Source organism: Oncorhynchus keta, unplaced genomic scaffold (genome assembly GCF_023373465.1).
Source record: "Oncorhynchus keta strain PuntledgeMale-10-30-2019 unplaced genomic scaffold, Oket_V2 Un_contig_20112_pilon_pilon, whole genome shotgun sequence".
In the NCBI taxonomy this organism is placed as follows: Eukaryota; Metazoa; Chordata; class Actinopteri; order Salmoniformes; family Salmonidae; genus Oncorhynchus; species Oncorhynchus keta.
In genome coordinates, this window is record NW_026281825.1 from 1 (window position 1) to 7,098 (window position 7,098).

The following is a 7,098-nucleotide window of genomic DNA, read 5'->3' on the forward strand; positions in this document are numbered from 1 at the left end:
TTGATGTTTCTGGTTAGGTCAATGTAGGAGCAACGACAGTCCTTTTCCGCAAATGCCTCCAAGATCGACCATATGCAACGCAGGACATGCTAGATAAACTAGTAATATCATCAACCATCAACTAGTGATTACCAATTGATTGATTGATTGTTTTTATGATGTTTAATGCTAGCTAGCAACTTACCTTGGCTTACTGCATTCCCGCATAACAGGCAGGCTCCTCGGAGTGCAATGTAAGGCAGGTGGTTAGAGCGTTGGACTAGTAACTAAAAGATCGAATCCCGGGCTGACAAGGTAAACAGATCACGTTCTGCCCTGAACAAGGCAGTTAACCCCTGTTCCTAGACCCAGTTACCCACTGTTCCTAGACCGTTTAACCCATGGTAGACCAGCAACCCACTGTTCCTAGACCAGTTAACCCACTGTTCAGACCATTGCAACCCACTGTTCCTAACCAGTTAACCCACTGTTCTAGACCAGTTAACCCCTGTTCACTAGACCAGAATCACCACTATTCTCGAGACCCAATTAACCCACTGTTCCTAGACCAGTTAACCCACTGTTCCTAGACCAGTTAACCCACTGTTCCTAGACCAGTTAACCCACTGTTCCTAGACAAATTTAACCCCGTTCCAGACCACAGTTAACCCACTGTTCCTAGAGACCAGTTAACCTGTTCCTAGACCAGTTAACCCACTGTTCCTAGACCAGTTAACCCACCGTTCCCAGACCAGTTAACCCACCGTTCCTAGACCAGTTAACCCCTGTTCCTAGACCCAGTTAACCCACTGTTCCTAGACCAGTTAACCACTGTTCCAGGCCAGTTAACCACTGTTCCTAGACCAGTTAACCCCGTTCCTAGACCAGTTAACCCCTGTTCCTAGGCCAGTTAACCCACTGTTCCTAGACCAGTTAACCCCACTGTTCCTAGACCAGTTAACCCACTGTTCAGAGACCACAGTTAACCCACTGTTCCTAGACCAGTTAACCCACTGTTCTAGACCAGTTAACCCACCGTTCCTAGACCAGTTAACCCACTGTTCCTAGACCAGTTAACCCACTGTTCCTAGACCAGTTAACCCACTGTTCCCAGACCAATTGAACGCACTGTTCCTAGACCAGTTTAACCCCTGTTCCATCAGCTAAACCACCGTTCCCAGACCAATTAACCCACTGTTCTAAGACTAACCCACTGTTCCTAGACCAGTTAACCCACTGTTCCTAGACCAGTTAACCCACTGTTCCTAGACCAGCAACCCACTGTTCCTATGACCAGTTAACCCCTGTTCCTAGACCAGTTAACCTACTGTTCCTAGACCAGTTAACCCAATTGTTCCTAGACCAGTTAACCTACTGTTCAGACCAGTTAACCTGTTTGTTCTAACTGACTCTGCCCAGCTAAATAAGGGTTTAAAAAATTCGTCCAAATCGGTGTCCAAAAGTCTGCCTAATTAATCAGATGAATCAGTCGACCTTACCACAACATACATCACTTACATAGCAGGTTATAACACATACAGGTTCCTAACACATAGCAGGTTACAACACATAGCAGGTTACAACACATAGCAGGTTACAACACATAGCAGGTTATAACACCACAGGTTACAACACATAGCAGGTTATAACACACTGTTCAGGTTACAACACATAGCACTGTTATAGACCAGTTAACCAGGTTATAACACAGTTAACCAGGTTATAACACAGCAGGTTACAACACATAGCAGGTTATAACACATAGCAGGTTATAACACATAACCGGAATTATAACCATAGCAGGTTATAACCATAGCAGGTTACAACAACATAGCAGGTTATAACACATAGCAGGTTATAACACATAGCAGGTTATAACACATAGCAGGTTATAACACATAGCAGGTTATAACACATAGCAGGTTATAACACATAGCCAGGTTATAACACATAGCAGTTTAAAAAAAATAGCATGGTTGTCTGTCTGCAGTCTGGGCTATGTAAGGCTCTGTGTACGTAGAGTGTGTGTGTAGAGTGTGTCCGTAAGAGTGTGTCCGTAAGAGTGTGTCCCGTAAGAGTGTGCGTAAGAGTGTGTGCGTAAGAGTGTGTGTGTAAGAGTGTGTCCGTAGAGTGCGTAAGAGTGTGTGTAAGAGTGTGTCCGTAAGAGTGTGTCCGTAAGAGTGTGTCCGTAAGGGTAATGTGCGTAAGAGTGTACGTAAGAGAGTGTACGTAAGAGTGTGTACGTAAGAGTGTGTACGTAAGAGTGTAATGGCAAATTATGCAGTAAGAGTGTGTGCGTAAGAGTGTGTACATAAGAGTGTACGTAAGAGTGTATGCAATAAGAGTGTGTAATGAAAGAGTGTGTGTAAGAGTGTGTGTGTAATAGAGTGTGTGCGTAAGAGTGTGTACGTAAGATTATTGCACGTAAGAGTGTGTACGTAAAGTGTGTGTGTAAGAGTGTGTGTAAAAGTGTGTGCGTAAGAGTGTGTGCGTAAGAGTGTGTGTAAGAGTGTGTACATAAGAGTGTGTGTGTAAGAGTGTGTACGTAAGGTGTGTATGTAAGAGTGTGTGCTGTAAGAGTGTGTGCGAAGAGTGTGTGCGTAAGAGTGTGTATAAGAGTGTGTACGTAAGAGTGTGTACGTAAGAGTGTGTATGTAAGAGTGTGTCTGCAGTCTAAGAGTGTGTGCGTAGAGGTCTGCAGTCTGGGCTATGTAAGGCTCTGTGTACATAAGAGTGTAAGAGTGTGTCCGTAAGAGTGTGTGCGTAAGAGTGTGTGTGTAAGTTACACATCATGGTTATTATGTCTCATCCCTGCTTAACCTGAGACCAATCAGTAAGAGTAGTAGCATTACCACTGCTCTCAGTGTCCTAATGCCTGGTGGATAATACCTAAACCTCCAGGAGGGGCCCTGGCTGGGCCGCCACTGCCCCACTTAGAGCCTCATCCTGGGCCGCTGGCGAGCCAGAGGGTGGCGGATGGGTATTCTTTGGTGCTGTCGGGTGAGTGCTAACGCTAAGCTAGCCCCATAATAAGACCAGCCCACAGTGCCAGGGCTAAATCAGACAGCAGACACATGAGGTACAGGTAGTTCAGGGCCGTCTGGCTGCTGTCTATCTACAACACATAGAACAGTAATAACACAGTGTTTCTCAATCAGACAGCAGACACATGAGGTACAGGTAGTTCAGGGCCGTCTGGCTGCTATCTATAGAACAGTAATAACACAGTGTTTCTCAATCAGACAGCAGACACATGAGGTACAGGTAGTTCAGGGCCGTCTGGCTGCTATCTATAGAACAGTAAATAACACAGTGTTTCTCAATCAGACAGCAGACACATGAGGTACAGGTAGTTCAGGGCCGTCTGGCTGCTGTCTATAGAACAGTAATAACACAGTGTTTCTCAATCAGACAGCAGACACATGAGGTACAGGTAGTTCAGGGGCCGTCTGGCTGCTGTCTATAGAACAGAATAACACAGTGTTTCTCAATCAGACAGCAGACACATGAGGTACAGGTAGTTCAGGGCCGTCTGGCTGCTGTCTATAGAACAGAATAACACAGTGTTTCTCAATCAGACAGCAGACACATGAGGTACAGGTAGTTCAGGGCCGTCTGGCTGCTGTCTATAGAACAGAATAACACAGTGTTTCCTCAATCAGACAGCAGACACATGAGGTACAGGTAGTTCAGGGCCGCCTGGCTGCTGTCTATAGAACAGAATAACACAGTGTTTCTCAATCAGACAGCAGACACATGAGGTACAGGTAGTTCAGGGCCGTCTGGCTGCTGTCTATAGAACAGTAATAACACAGTGTTTCTCAACCAGACAGCACATGAGGTACAGGTAGTTCAGGGCCGTCTGGCTGCTATCTATAGAACAGAATAACACAGTGTTTAAACTGTGACAGCAGACACATGAGGCAGGAGTTCAGGGCCGTCTGGCTGCTGTCTATAGAACAGTAATAACACAGTGTTTCTCAATCAGACAGCAGACACATGAGGTACAGGTAGTTCAGGGCCGTCTGGCTGCTGTCTATAGAACAGTAATAACACAGTGTTTCTCAATCAGACAGCAGACACATGAGGTACAGGTAGTTCAGGGCCGTCTGGCTGCTGTCTATAGAACAGTAATAACACAGTGTTTCTCAATCAGACAGCAGACACATGAGGTACAGGTAGTTCAGGGCCGTCTGGCTGCTGTCTATAGAACAGTAATAACACAGTGTTTCTCAATCAGACAGCAGACACATGAGGTACAGGTAGTTCAGGGCCGTCTGGCTGCTGTCTATAGAACAGTAATAACACAGTGTTTCTCAATCAGACAGCAGACACATGAGGTACAGGTAGTTCAGGGCCGTCTGGCTGCTGTCTATAGAACAGTAATAACACAGTGTTTCTCAATCAGACAGCAGACACATGAGGTACAGGTAGTTCAGGGCCGTCTGGCTGCTGTCTATAGAACAGTAATAACACAGTGTTTCTAATCAGACAGCAGACACATGAGGTACAGGTAGTTCAGGGCCGTCTGGCTGCTGTCTATAGAACAGTAATAACACAGTGTTTCTCAATCAGACAGCAGACACATGAGGTACAGGTAGTTCAGGGCCGTCTGGCTGCTGTCTATAGAACAGTAATAACACAGTGTTTCTCAATCAGACAGCAGACACATGAGGTACAGGTAGTTCAGGGCCGTCTGGCTGCTGTCTATAGAACAGTAATAACACAGTGTTTCTCAATCAGACAGCAGACACATGAGGTACAGGTAGTTCAGGGCCGTCTGGCTGCTATCTATAGAACAGTAATAACACAGTGTTTCTCAATCAGACAGCAGACACATGAGGTACAGGTAGTTCAGGGCCGTCTGGCTGCTATCTATAGAACAGTAATAACACAGTGTTTCTCAATCAGACAGCAGACACATGAGGTACAGGTAGTTCAGGGCCGTCTGGCTGCTATCTATAGAACAGTAATAACACAGTGTTTCTCAATCAGACAGCAGACACATGAGGTACAGGTAGTTCAGGGCCGTCTGGCTGCTGTCTATAGAACAGTAATAACACAGTGTTTCTCAATCAGACAGCAGACACATGAGGTACAGGTAGTTCAGGGCCGTCTGGCTGCTGTCTATAGAACAGTAATAACACAGTGTTTCTCAATCAGACAGCAGACACATGAGGTACAGGTAGTTCAGGGCCGTCTGGCTGCTGTCTATAGAACAGTAATAACACAGTGTTTCTCAATCAGACAGCAGACACATGAGGTACAGGTAGTTCAGGGCCGTCTGGCTGCTGTCTATAGAACAGTAATAACACAGTGTTTCCTGGTTCTGAGGGTCAACATGTTTATGTTTTAATCATTAACACTATTCAGTTGAATCCCGCTGATCAACACATCGTTAAACCTTTCATTAGTGGAATCAGGTGTTACTCAGAACCATGTGGTGTATATTAACCTGTACAGGGTTAATTGTTATGTATATAGTAGTATAGGATAGTACAGGATACTCAGAACCATGTATAGAGTAGTATAGGATATTATAGGATACTCAGAACCATGTGGTATAAGGTAGGGATGTATGTAGTAGTATAGGATATTATAGGATACTCAGAACCATGTGGTACACACAGTTAGATGTAGACCAGGGGTACGCAACCTGTGGTCCGCGGACTGGCGCCGGCCCCTGGGATGATACTGAGCGGTCCATCAGATAGTTAACTGACAGTGATTTAGTTATACGGGCGGCAGGTACTGCCGGTTCGAACTCTCCGGGTCTGACGAGACCTGGGAGTTGCTGAATCAAATCCCAGATGCCATTGCCTGTGGTTGAGCCCCTTGAGAAAGGCACATAAAACCCCACAACTGCCCACGGGCGCCCAGTGTGGCAGCCCCTGCTCTAACCTCTCCAACCTGTATACAGGTGTCCTATCTTAATTTGATCACTCTGTTTTCAGAGAATTTTTCCTGCACAGCTGAAAATTCTTAATTTGATATTTTTGGGGGGCTTCTAAAGTTCGTCATTTCCACTGTAAAATCTCTGAATGTATCAACCCCACAAACATGTCTATTAATCATAATCCACATAATAATTCAAATGTCCTGTTACTGCAGGATTGTTTTCCTGCTGTGAGAAACTAGTCAAATTAAAATGTAACATCTTTTTGTGTCTTTCAGAGGGGTTGGGATCATTTGGCCTTGTATACAGATGGTAAATAAAAGGATCGCCATAATTTGATGTAGCTAAACGGTCCTTGGACATCAACTCATCCTCCTTCCTTATCTCTAACATTAAGGCTACCTGCCTATTACCTTCTCCCTGAATGAACTGTCATATGAACAGCATAATGTGCTACAAGTAGAGACCGACCTGGAAAAGGTCTCTATAAAGAAGGAGAGGGGGAGGGTCTCCATAAAGAAGGAGAGGGGGGAGGTCTCCATAAAGAAGGAGAGGGGGAAGGTCTCCATAAAGAAGGAGAGGGAGAAGGTCTCCATAAAGAAGGAGAGGGGAAGGTCTCCATAAAGAAGGAGAGGGGGAGAAGGTCTCCATAAAGAAGGAGAGGGGAAGGTCTCCATAAGGAGAGGGAGAAGGTCTCCATAAAGAAGGAGAGGGAGAAGGTATCCATAAAGAAGGAGAGGGGGGGGGGGGAGGTCTCCATAAAGAAGGAGAGGGAGAAGGTCTCCATAAAGAAGGAGAGGGGGAGGTCTCCATAAAGAAGGAGAGGGAGAAGGTATCCATAAAGAAGGAGAGGGAGAAGGTCTCCATAAAGAAGGAGAGGGAGAAGGTCTCCATAAAGAAGGAGAGGGAGAAGGTCTCCATAAAGAAGGAGAGGGAGAAGGTCTCCATAAAGAAGGAGAGGGAGAAGGTCTCCATAAAGAAGGAGAGGGAGAAGGTCTCCATAAAGAAGGAGAGGGAGAAGGTCTCCATAAAGAAGGAGAGGGAGAAGGTCTCCATAAAGAAGGAGAGGGAAAAGGTCTCCATAAAGAAGGAGAGGGAGAAGGTCTCCATAAAGAAGGAGAGGGGGGAGGTCTCCATAAAGAAGGAGAGGGAGACGGTCTCCATAAAGAAGGAGAGGGGAAGGTCTCCATAAAGAAGGAGAGGGGGAAGGTCTCCATAAAGAA

The 7,098-nt window shown here is 45.7% G+C and overlaps 1 long non-coding RNA gene across 1 annotated transcript; it reads left to right on the forward strand.

Annotated features, from left to right (window-relative positions):
• Window positions 1-3,305: 3,305 nt before the first annotated feature.
• On the forward strand, window positions 3,306-5,548 carry LOC127920638 (uncharacterized). Its single transcript, XR_008106756.1, has 3 exons — window positions 3,306-3,406; window positions 4,487-4,738; window positions 4,991-5,548. It is a non-coding gene; the product is annotated as an uncharacterized LOC127920638 (long non-coding RNA).
• The last annotated feature ends 1,550 nt before the right edge of the window (window positions 5,549-7,098 follow it).